Source organism: Molossus molossus, unplaced genomic scaffold (assembly GCF_014108415.1).
Source record: "Molossus molossus isolate mMolMol1 unplaced genomic scaffold, mMolMol1.p scaffold_m16_p_6, whole genome shotgun sequence".
NCBI classification, from domain to species: domain Eukaryota; kingdom Metazoa; phylum Chordata; class Mammalia; order Chiroptera; family Molossidae; genus Molossus; species Molossus molossus.
Genome location: NW_023425399.1, coordinates 38,420,530 through 38,432,891, shown reverse-complemented (window position 1 = coordinate 38,432,891; position 12,362 = coordinate 38,420,530). Strand labels below are relative to the sequence as shown.

At 36.2% G+C, this 12,362-nt stretch overlaps 1 protein-coding gene across 1 annotated transcript in view; it reads right to left on the bottom strand.

Moving 5' to 3' along the window:
• MACROD2 (mono-ADP ribosylhydrolase 2) overlaps window positions 1–12,362 on the bottom strand; it is a 2,341,201-nt gene that overhangs the window by 1,083,494 nt on the left and 1,245,345 nt on the right. The window lies entirely within an intron of this gene.

Below are 12,362 nucleotides of genomic sequence, written 5' to 3'. Positions count from 1 at the left end.
GCAGTCCTATTGTGTTCTGTGTCAAATAATAGTTGGATTCTAGAACAAAAAAAAAAAAAAATATTTCCAAGAACAGAAAAGTCTTTCTTGTCTAAGAAGCCTCTTGACTTTTGAGAGTGGCATAGTTTACTCTGCATTGACTACATCAAACTCAAAAGCTTCTGCACAGCGAAAGATACAATCATCAAAACAGAAAGGCTACCCACTGTATGGGAGAGCATAATTGCCAATGATATATCAGATAAGGGGTTAATTTCCAATATATAGAGAGTGCTCATACAACTCCACAAAAGGAAGACAAAGAATCCAATTAAAAAATGGGCAGAGGAACTAAACAGACACCTCTCCAAAAAGGACATACAAATGGCTAAGAAACATATGAAGAAATGCTCATCATCACTAATCATCAGAGAGATGCAAATCAAAACAACAATGAGGTATCACCTCACACCTGTCAGAATGGCCGCCATCAACAAATCATCAAACAACAAGTGTTGGCGAGGGTGTGGAGAAAAGGGGACTCTAGTGCACTGCTGGTGGGAATGCAGACTGGTCCAACCACTATGGAAAACAATATGGTGTCACCTCAAAAAATTAAAAATTGATCTTCCATTTGACCCAGTGATCCCACTTCTAGGAATATACCCTAAGAAGCATAAAACACCAATCAGAAAGAATATATGTACCCCCATCTTTGTAACAGCACTATTTACAATCGCTAAGATATGGAAACAGCCCAAGTGTCCATCAGTAGACAAATGGACCAAAAAGCTGTGGTACATATACACAATGGAGTACTATGCAGCAGTAAGAAAGAAAGATCTCTTATCCTTTGAGACTACATGGAGGGATCTTGAAAGTATCATCCTAAGTGAAACAAGACAAACAGAGAAAGACAAATTTCATATGATCTCACTTATTTATGGAATATAATGAACATAACAGTTTGAGGAATGGGGTAGTCCCAGAGACGTGGAAGTGGGGTACAGACTGACAATCCCCTAAGGAGTGGGGAGGTGGGGGAGGGATGAACCACAGAACTTATACACATGTATGCATGAACAGTGGACATGGACAACAATCTGGGGAAGGGGCAGGGCGGGAAGGGGAGGGGGGAATCAGTGGGGGAAAAAAGGAGAAACATCTGTAACAAAAATTAATCAATAAAAAATAAATAAACAAAAAAAAAATGAAACAATTTGGGACTCGTTTGCATGAAATAGGTACAGGATCCCCTCTTATTTATAGGTGATATGTTCCAAGATCCTCAGTGGAAGTTTAAAACCATAGATAGCACTAAACCCTACATATACTATGTTTTTTTCCTATACATACACACTTATGATAAAGTATAATTAATCTTTTAAGATTGTAAGAGATTATAAAACCTAGTATAATAGGACAATTATAATAATATACTATAATAACAGTTTTGTAAATGTCATCTCTCTAAAAATATCTTATCGCATTGTACTCACCTGTCTTTTGGGGATGATGTGAGATGATGCAATGTCCATGTGATGAGATGAAGTGGGGTGAATGAGGTTTACTATATGGGTTACTTGAACACAAGCAACCAACAGTCAATCTGATAACCTAGATGGCTACTAAATGACTCCTGGGTGGGGACTATACAGCATGGATATGGTAGACAAAGGGATGATTAATGTCCTGGGTAAGACAGTGGGTTGGCATGAGATTTCATCCTGCTACTCAAGAAGAGTACACACTTTAAAATTTATGAATTGTTTATTTCTGAAATTTTCCATTTAATGTTTTTGGACCACTGTTGAACGTAGCTAACTAAAACTATGGATAACAAAACCACCAATAAGGAGGGACTACTGCAGAGGGTTTTTTTTTTTTTTTTTTTTTTTTTGGTGAGGATTTGCTCAACTCTCTTGCCCATTTTCAGCTTCTCTCTAGTTCAGTGACTCTAACTCATAGATAGAGTGATGGATCAGTCATTGGCATTCTGTGAAAAGGCTCCTGCTTTTCTAATTATACCTCTTAGCAAAGGTGAGGAGAGGACACTGAACTGCAGAGAACATGTGTCCAAATGTGTGTGTGTGTGTGTGTGTGTGTGTGTGTGTGTCTGGAGGGGGAGGCATATTGCTTTCCTGTATGTTCTAAGAATATTACTTTCAGCTGGTAAAAAGTTCTAAATTTACCAGGAGAAATTAGGATTCTTCATAGTCAGATGTGAAAGTAAGAACCAAAAGAGAAAGCAAAGCACTTGAAGTGAAGAAGATGGGGACCTGGGACTAAAATGGCTTTAAAAATACACCTGAAAAGACAAAGGTTCCATCACAACTCTGATTATCCATATTGCTTATAGTAAAATGTCTAGCTTTTTGTGGAACTATAATGTACAAATAAGTGCACAGCTACATGAATTTCCACAAACTGAGCGCACTCCGATAACCGGCACCCAGATCGAAAACTGGACGTGACCCAGTGCCCCAAAGCCCCTGAAGCTCCCATCCCATACACCTTGGTCCTGATTTCTGACCACATACATTCACTTTATATGTTTTGAGTTTTCATATTATTTGAATCATTCATTGTATACTTTCTGATACCTGACTTTGTTCATTCAACATTATACTTGACAGACAAATACAAATCATGTGAAAATTATTCTTATTGTTGCATAGTATTACTTAGTGAGTTCATATCTCAAATTATTTATCTAAGCAATTACAGCATTTTTTTCCCCTGGAAATGACCATAGTGTGGACCCATTTCAGAAGACTCAGATAGAGATAATGAATTGTGTTTATGTTACTGGATATGAGTTCAAGGATATTGTTTCATCCTCTTTGCAATATGAATAAAATATAGCATCAATAATTTTGAGGAGTAAAGAGGATAAAATGTTACATAGACATTGCTAGAAAGAATCAGGGGTGGGGGACTATTGGAATTATAATATTTATTTGGTTATTTAAAAAAACAAAGGCCCTGAATGAGGAAGAAATGATCAGATGCTACACCTGTTCTACACACACACACACACACACACACACACACACACACACACACACACACTTCTTTTCCTTTATGTTAAAATAATGTGTTTCCCCATATTTCAATGTTTCCTATGTAAAACATTCTTCAAAATATCTGAACTTTCAATCAAATCCAGTATATAAATGAGAGATAGAATTATGCAAAAGCAATTTAGCATTCAATCTCTGTCATTTGAAGATGAAAGCACCAGTTTTGAAAAGAAGAAAAAAGTAGCATGATTTAAAATAGTAAAATAAAGGCATTTGGTTCATCTTGGATCCACCATTTAGAATGACAGCCTCGACTTTCTTCCACTCTGATTTACAGCTTGTTCTCTTGGGTGACGCTCCGACTGTAAGGACATTAAGATATGATTTATTTGCATAAGGCCAATACAGGGTTATCCTGCTTTCAAAAATTAGGGACCAGCACTACTCCACAAATGGAACAAAAATGTTAATCATGTTAAAACTAGGTCTCAATGATTGAAACAGGCTGCAAATCCAAATGATTAACAATGATGACAAAACCAGAAACAAATTTATACTCCAAAGAACAGCTTATTATCACTCTTTGCTTGTCTTCTCAAAGCTAGGTGTTAATAAAATTGGTGTCTCGGGGTGCCTCATCTTGATCTTTCACAGTTTAAAAATAAAAGATAAATTATTTAACTTTCATCTCTTCTCTCCTAATTTTTTTTAATTAACGAAATGAATAAAAGTCAGATGTAAAAATGAACTCTGTCATACAAAGAGAAGTCCTGGAAAAGGGACATTATAATTAAAAAAAACAACTCGGATGCAACTTATTTGATTACAACATGTCACAGTCAACCAGCTACAAAAGAACTGAGGGCACCCTCTCTGCCATGCCCTGCTCTACTTGTGCTGCTTTTGGTAGATTCTGAACTTCCATAGAACAACATGATCAAATTAGTTTTCCATCTCTTAAATAATATGTAATTTAATTTTATTTCCTTACCATCTGCAAAAATGTAACACCAGTGATTAAAACAAAACAAAACAGAAGACAGGCCAAAATTCCCCTTTTCCAACTACGGTGATGGTTATACAAAAAGAAAAACAAAAACAGGATCAGAACAGCTAACATCAGTGTTCTGCATGGTCAAAGATTTCGGTCATTACCAAACTTTCTGGGCATCCTATATTCATTCTAAATAAACATTAAACTCTTCCAAAGAAAATTTAAAAAATACCTCAAGGGAAAAAAACTAAACATGTTTATTTAGGAGGAAGACATTATCAATTAAGAAGCATTGGAACACCATGTACACTTTAATGAATTGAGCTAAAATTATATCTTACAAACTGCCAAATATATCAAAGCGGAATGAGACAGAAAGCTAAAAGATTTAGGGTTAAGGTTAATAAATCATTTGAAAAATTTTTTAATGTATTTATTTTAGAGAGAGAGGAGGGAGAAAGAGAGAGAGAGAAACATGGATTTGTTATTCCACTTATTTATGTTTCGTGTGTGTGCCCTGACCGGGAATAAACCCACAACTGTGGCGTATCCAAACAACACTCTAACCAACTGAGCTACCCAGCCAGGACCTTCGTTTTTAATGTTTTAAATTATACATTGTATTCTATGTATTTTATTGCATTATTGTAAATAATGTATATGTGTAACATACTATTATATTTATGTTTGAAAGCATTTATTATAAATAAATTGTCTGAAATGTCTCAAAAAATAGTTATCATTTTAAAATCCATGACAGTATTTCCTGAAAATTCCCCTCCTTGAGAACTACTTAATGAACATTAGCCATAAATACATATGCTACGTTTTGGTACATTTTTATTTTTTAATGTTTTTATTGATTTAGAGAGAAAGATAGAAACACATATAAGAGAGAAACATCAATTGGCTGCCTCCTGCACACCCCTTACTGGGATCAAACCTGCCTCCTGGGCATGTGCCTGACCAAGAATCAAATCTGTGACCTCTCTGCGCATGGGCGGACACTCCAAGTCAAGCCACACAAGCCACGGCTAGGTATGTTTTTAAAATATTATGCACAAATTTGTGTAAAAATAAAAGATTGTTTTGTTGTTGTTAATCTTCACTGAGGATATTTTCTCCATTGATTTTTGGAGAGAGTGAAGGGTGAGAGGGAGGGGAAGAGAGAGCAAAACAGAGAAAAATCGATGTGAGAGAGACATATCAATTGGTTGCCTCCTGCACTTAACACCAACCAGGCTGGAATTAAACCTGCGACCCAGGTACGTGCCCTTGACCAGGAATCAAAACTGAGAGACCCTTCGGTCCTCGAGCGGGCAATCTAACCACCTGCCACTGGCCAGGGAAAAAATAAAATATATTTTATAAATTGTTTTATTTTATAATAAAATTTATTTTATAAATATATTTTATAAAATGTCACTCACAGGAAAACTGTTATTTGCATTTTTACTTATTATTTATTTATTTATTTGTTTATTTAATCCTCACCTGAAGATATGTTTATTAATTTTTTTTTTTTTAGAGAGAGAGAGGAAGGGAGAGGGACAGAAAGAGAAATAAACATTGATATGAAAGAGAAACATTGATTGGTTGCCTCCCTTATGTGCCCTGACCATAGATCGAACCCGAAACCTTTTTGGTGTGTGAGACCATGCTCCAACCAACTGAGCCACCTGGTCAGGGAATATGTTTCTCAATAATAATTACTTTACCAAGTTTTGCATCCAATTGATTTCTTTGTTTATTCTTTATTTGTACTGTACTAGAAGCCCAGTATTAAATCGAACATCATCAGAAATAGTGCCAAATATTTGATATGTTTCTTCTTTAAGATACTGAAGTGTCTTTGGAATAAACATGTTTTTTTTTGTGTGTGTGTTTTTTTCACTCACTGACCAGAAGTGATGGGTTCAGGCTATTCAGAATACCAAATACCTTCCTGGGGATGTCACCTGAACAAATGATATAAAATAGAACTAACATTTTTTATTGGTGTCATATGAGGGGACATTTCTTTTGCCTCAAAATTGTGCAATTTCTTTTCTCTCTACCAGATGGCGAATTTTAGTTTGGAAAAACAGAACCTGCTCTAGAAGTGCAGGAAACAAATTTCAAAGACTTACACCAATGGCCATAATTTTTGGCTACCTCCTTCATCACCAACTCAATATAGGAAAACATATTGCTGATCAGCAAATACTGCATGTGTGAGAATGTCCTTGTCACTCAGATGGCTGAGCTCTGTCAGTCCTCATCCCAGGACATCTTTTCCAGGCTATATCAGGAAGTTGAGAAAAATAATAACCAAGTTAAAAACAATCTCAATTTATAGAGTGAGTCTCCAGTCATAAATAGGACAAGTATGTACTGTACACCTGTCCTTCAGGTAAGGACCATACATGCACCAAATGCTGATTTTCATTCTGCACTTAGGTGTTATGTTCTACAGTAAAATATTTGCAGGCCTGTTCCAGGAGAGACATGGTGTAGACAGATTCTAGGAGTGCCCATTTGGTTCAGCAATGTTGCCAAAGCTCATTATACTTTCCCTCTGAACATAAAATTTACCATTAAACTAGTGGCTGGTTTTATAACCATCTCAGTCACAGTGTGACATTTACCTTTTTTTTTTTTACAGAGGGCAAAGTTGAATTACATTGCTGTAATTTTGGTGACCTCCCCATCTTTGCAACAAAATGCATTAATTTTGACGAGGAAAGTATTATTTTCCTTCTTAGACAAACTTAATTGGCTCAGCAAAAAGGTCGCTGTGGTTTGTTTGAAAGCTGCAGGGAATTTTCAAAGTCTTTCTTGTCACTATGTGGCACATTTTTATAATTACAAGGGGGGGAAGAAACAAATTAAAAAATAATTAACATCTTACTTTCTGTTCAAATTTTTCTTTTGTGGTTACTTAAATAAAATCTCTACACCATCACAACACAAACATTATAGTCTACATTTGCATTGGAATCCTGGTTCCCAGTTACAATTTTTTACATTAACTTTAATTGTAGTACTTATGTTACTGCTCATCACAACGTTTATGCTTTAGCAAAATGTTTTTAAGCTGGCCATCTGTTTTTCGTGAACAGGTGATATAAGTCAAATTCTAACAATAATAATAGAAAAATGTTGCAGACAAAATAATTAGAGTAAAGTTATAAGAAATTATATATTTGGGGAAAACTACACCATTAACTGAATATTGGTTGAGATGACATGACCAGTAAAATGTCTGCAATGTATTTATAGCCTTGAAGAACTAATAGGACTTATAAAATAATTAAATGCCTATAAAAATATCTTTAAACTTATATTTCAAAAATGTTTAATGTGTACATAATTTTTCTCTTAAATTATTAAGACTGAACAACTGGCAGGTCATTTTTAGACCTCACTTTGAGACTATTTTTACCGAGGCATTCATTAGCATAAAAAACATTGAGTTAGATGTCTTTGCAAAGTTTTAGCAATTTTTTTAGCTTGGTTTTATTTTTTTTCCCAATTTCACATGTATTTATCAAGCATCACTATTTACCATGCATTGTATAAAATGCTAGAAGAGATGTGAAGAATAAAAATACATGTTGTCTGCCTTGTAGGAATTCATAATTAACGGGTTCTGCAGGTATGGAAACAGCTAGTCATGATTCAAGGCAAGCTATATATAGGGCTGCTCTCAAATGACAACAACCCAGTATGCTCACAGGAAGGAGAAAGTGACTGGGATGATCAGCAGTGGCTTCAGGGAAAGATGCATTTCAGGTGAACTTCAAAGGATCTGGGGAAGCAGAAGGGCAGGAGCAAAGCACAAGGCTGGGAAAGGATAGGTTGTCGGTTTGAGTGGAAGAGATGACACAAAAGGAATGGCTAGAAACAATGACCGGGTCAGATCAGAATGGCCCTGGAACGCGAGGCTATGAGGCAGTCATTTTTTTACAAAGGAGAATCTATCAAAAGTTTCTGAGAAATGGCAGTGAAAGTGCTAGGCTTGTGTTTTAGGAAAATCACTCTGGCAGCACTGAAAAACTTGGGAAAGAATATTAAAAAGTGGGTTTATTCTGAAGGAGCAGGAAAAAAATACACTAGATACTCAAATTAGAAGGGTATGAGTCAATATATGTGAAGGAAAAGAGCAGGTGCACTTTCTAAAGTCACTTGGAATCGGAAAGGGAGGAGTAGCTATTCCTCCCCGGCCCCAAGATCAGGGCAGGAGGAGAGGCAAGATGTGTGCAGAGGCACAGACAGTTGCGGACCCAGATGGTTTGATTTCAAAGCTCGTGCTTCTATACAAGCAGACCTATATTTATACATGCATGGTTCACACAAGCATACTCACACTTGTATGTTTGTATGAATGTTGTATGGATGGATGCATGTAGGAATGTGCACAGGATCTGGACGAATATGAACCTAATGATTTACATGGATGCAAATGTTGTCAGTATGGTGAATATTGTGATTGAAATCTGGTTCAGAAAATATGGCCCACGTAGGCAATTACTCAGCTTTCCAAACTGACTTATGATTAATGAGGTCAGCTAAAGCACACATTAGCTTATGGAGAAGGTGATGTATTGCAAAGGCCCTAACTCAAGGATTTGCGGGTGCTCCCTGATTGTTTCACACACAAGACTCCTTTCTCCAGCAACAGGCTTCACCGCCTTTGACCTCACGCATTTCACTGCAGACCGCGGTCCAGCCAGCTCTTTCCAGCCCAGCCTAACCTTCGGACAGAGAACATCATGATCACAGAAAGCATTCTCCTACTAGTGTTAGTGTAGAGGAGTTAAATTTGTTGAATTGATAAGTATACTAATGATCTCATAAAATTAATGAGGCTTCCCAAAGTATGTCAAATCTTCTCCAATCAAACACTACATTATTCAAGTAATATGCCTGCTCCTCCCTGGCCACGTTTTCTATCTCTGTTATATATATTATGCCACGCTACACATCCTTTTAAAAACTAGAAATACACAAAAAATATTCGAATATTTTCAAGAGCATATTCTAAAGCAGTGATTTTCAGTGGGTGTTCCACGGCACGCTGGTGTGCCACAAACATTTTGAAGCATGCACTACCTGGCTATTTAGTCAGGGCACTGGCCTCTTTCCCTTAGACTGTCAAGTAAGAAAATGACCACAGGCAACACAATAGTAGCCATCCAGTATGAATGAATCAAAATTATGCCTATTTTTGTCAGATCAGCATATTTTTGATGTGCTGCGAAATTTTAGTAATCAGTTTATGTGTGCCATGAGACGAAAAAGGCTAAAAATCGCTGTTCCAAACTACTGACAAATATGCTTTTCCCCTGTTTCTTTGAGCCCCATAGCCCATCCCACAGAAGTATCACACATCAAGGTCGTTTTACCTTAATAGATTCAAGGAAAAGTTGCTATTGTGAGATACAAGTGGTGTGACCAGGACACTGCTGACAGGGAAGGGGCAGATGGTACTAATGATTAGGCCAGGACAGTAGCCTTCCAGAAAACTGGATGTTCTCTCCAGGCACTGGGGACTACATCCATAAACTTTATAGGACATTTCCATTACATTTCTTGTACATGTGAGTCTGTGGGCTGTGTTCATTTCCACATCATACATTTGCTCAGCAGTCGTCCTTTTAGTTACCAAATAAGGAAAAGGTAAACAGTTGAGCTTGCCACCTCAATGGAAATATCAGTTAAGAAACTGTTTTTCCTTCCTAGCATTTAAGTGGCTCGTGTTTCACTTGCAAACTGCACCACAAGCTCTCAGGAGTTAATTCTTGGCCACGGGAAGGTCAGCTGCAACCCAGTCACTAGGTGCCACTTGCACATGTCACCAGATACCTGGAAAGGACTCCGTGCAGCAAGCCTCCCCGGTAATTTCCCTAAACAGTCTCAGATGTGCCAAGGTGCATTGACGCAGCTGTTCAGTCGGACTTACCCAGCACCTGCTCTCCCCGGCTTCAAACACACAGAGCTATTAATTTCAGAGTTAGGCTTTTCCTAGCACCGATATTGAACAAATCCACATGACTTTTTCCCTAATACCTTCTGTTTGGAATGCAAAAAATAAAAACCAAACTCTCTGAGTTGAGACAGCTCTGCATCTTTGTCTCCTCCCAAGGTATAAGCCAGGATAATGATGGGGAGACATATGTTGATGGTAATAAAGCAGTTACGTATGTTCACTATCTGTTTTGAAGATTAACTGTCTACCACATTGCGGTATTTAAGCATGAGACCCTTTCAGATTTAATACACACACCCCCAACACCCTCTCCTCCATAAAACAGTCTAGGAAACGACACAATTTACATAACTTATAGCCAGAGGATTTCACTAATATAAACAATTCTGGTGCATAACAGTTGGCACCCAAAAAGACAATTTATGAACTCCCTGCTCTTCCCTGCTGCCAAATCCAGGGCGACATGTTCATTGTTTTCCTCATAAAGTCTGCGATTTCTTCTGCAGGGGCAAGAACAAGAACGGACTTTTTATTTCATTTTTTTAAGCACATCTGAGCAGATGAAATTCAGAGGGACCAAAACAAATACCATGTTTCAGGCTGTCAGAGTCCAAAATGGCAAAGACATTAAGCCTCCATCTAATAGCTGCTAAAGGAATTACTAGAACATTGTCAAGCCTTAGGGATGGTTTTAACATATAAACTATGATAGGTGCTAACTCCCTCTATGAGTAGACTAAGGTTGAAAGACAGACCTAAAACACTCTTCTGCTCAAGCCACTGAACAATCATTACACTAACTTAATGCAAATAAATAAACAAATGAAAATTATCCAGGGATTGATGTTCGAACATGGTAAAAATTAAAGACAAAGCTCTTTTCTATTAAGAAATATATGACTCATTCCAACTCATTTATAACTACCAAGACATTCATTTTTATCACTGAAATATGATTTTATGTAAATTATATCTAGTAATTCAGCCACTACTTTAATAACACACTCTACATAAAATAAACATAGTAAATGTCATGCTTATAAAGACTTCAGTATATGCTGCAACAGTAAAAATAGCAACTTAGAAGAATTCTTTTGGAAGGTTGAGTTATTTGAGAGAGAATTCAATGATTTCTTTAAAAATCTTTTAGCCAATTCTAACTGAGCATATAACACTTCTGTAAAGATTAAAAAGGCTGTTGCACAAGAAACACAGCATATTCATTTCATGGAGCTTCCACTCCTTGAATGTTACACTGGAGACCTGAAAAAGAATAGCTGAAGTCTATAATAGTCCATTATGAGACATTTCACATGCATAAATTCTTAGTATTTCATAAATTCTGTAACTCTGAAAAAATTATTCATGTCTTACATTTAGAAAATGGACCCTTGTGGAACATTGCCTTTTTCAACCTCAGCAAACATAATTTAAATATTTATAAAACAAAATATATTGAAATTATTTCAATTCTTGTGGGAGTAGAATCGACACAGAAAGAATCAACCTAAACTTAGTGGTCTTATGTATATTAATACTGTATATTCAACAACTCTCTATAGAAATATTAAAAGTGATAGAGTTCCCTAATTTTCAGCTCACGCCAGAATGTATAAACAAAAACTGTATAGTCAATTCTATCAGAATTATTTTACTAACTGATTAATACCACTAACATTGATTAGTTTGGTTTTTAAGAAAAATATAAGAGAGAAAAGTAAAAATAACTACTGCTCAGCAAACCTCAGCTGATATGTATAATGATTAGATAATAAAAATAATACAGAAAGGAAGAAAATAGTGAAATTCTTTCTCCTTTAAACTCATCCCTTTCTCCAAAGGCAACCATTATTAAGTTTTTCTTCTGTAACCTTCTAGAAAAAGGGAGAAAACATTTATCAATGTAATAACAAATACATGGATGTATATATGCATATTTTCACATTTTTCACATTCTGTACCTTGCCTTTCAATCTATGCTAATATACACTAGAACTATTTCTCTTTCAGTATAAACAATTATTTATTATTTATTTTTTTAATCTTCACCCAAGGATATGTTTATGGATTTCTAGAGAGAGAAGAAGGGAGAGAGAGGAAAAACAACTATGTGAGAGAGAAACATCTATCAGTTGCCTCCTGTATACGTCTGACCAGGGACCGAACCCAAAATGTGCCCTGGCCGGGAATCTACCCAAAACTTTTTGGTGTATAAGACAACACTCCAACCAACTAAACTACACCTAGTAGAGCTAAAGTATCACTTTGAAAGGTTTTCAAAATTTATTATCATGTTGTAATTATAATACAGTCCCACACTAACCAATATTTCCATTACTTTTAGTTGGGAGTGTACAGATAAGGCAAGTGTAAATAAAGATGAAATCAACATCAT